This window comes from Trichechus manatus, unplaced genomic scaffold (assembly GCF_000243295.1).
Source record: "Trichechus manatus latirostris isolate Lorelei unplaced genomic scaffold, TriManLat1.0 scaffold00139, whole genome shotgun sequence".
Taxonomy (NCBI): Eukaryota; Metazoa; Chordata; class Mammalia; order Sirenia; family Trichechidae; genus Trichechus; species Trichechus manatus.
Window position 1 is genome coordinate 5,837,295 of NW_004444075.1, and position 965 is coordinate 5,838,259.

Genomic DNA, 965 nt, shown 5'->3' on the forward strand with positions numbered 1-965 from the left:
AATGGAAATTGCACTTCAGATTAAAAGTAGCCCCCCTTACACTTTAATCTAAACAAATCACATGAGGAGATATTAAAATGAAAATTAAGAGAAACAACAGAAAAGCAAACCAAACCTACAGGAACTCTAATTTAAATAATTTTCTTTACAATATATTTATAATAATAAATAAATGCTCCCTCAAGGGGCTCCTCATCTCTAATATTTGCCACCTAACAAAAGCTATTATTTTTTCTAATGTGTGTAATTAAGTAATTATGAAAAATCGGTAACAATCTGCAAACTATAAAAATAACCAAATATAAATTTTACAACATAAAAAATACAATAACTAAATTAAGAAAAAAAGTTAAGAACTGAAATTAAGCTGAATAGAATAGCAGAAGAGAGAATGAGTGACCTGAAAATAGGTAAGAAGAAAATATTCAGAATGTGATATGGAGAGACAAATGGATGAAAAATAAGGATGTGAAAATGAATTTGCACAGAAGATAGAGTGAATTGATCTAATATTCATGCAATCAGATTGTGTAACAGAGAGGAGAGAAGATGTAGTAGAATTAATATTTAAGGAGATAATGGCTAAGAATTTTCCAAAACCTTACCCATAATAAAATGTCTCAAACTTTTTTGGTAATTCATACTGGTTCCTGTGTGTCTGGAGGTTCACTACTAAGATAATGACACTTCTACAAGGAAAAATACTAATGGTTCCAATAAATCGCAAACGAAACTTTGGAAATTTGGGTTTCTTATTACACATGAGAACAAAATTTTGTGTTTGTTTTATTAAAAAGGTAGATGTTGCATTTTTGGATGAACAAATAACTAATTTTCAAAAGTAAATATTATTTAAACTACTAAATGGGGCTAGAATCCAGAAGACCCCTTAAAAATTATATTACTTTGGCCATTTGTAAAGTTTAATTGAACCTTGTAGGGGCAGACCAGCAAGAACTTAGATA

At 29.1% G+C, this 965-nt stretch overlaps 1 pseudogene; it reads right to left on the bottom strand.

The window, feature by feature from the left end:
- Positions 1-247: 247 nt before the first annotated feature.
- LOC101349985 (cleavage and polyadenylation specificity factor subunit 3-like) overlaps positions 248-965 on the bottom strand; it is a 100,447-nt pseudogene continuing 99,729 nt past the window's right edge.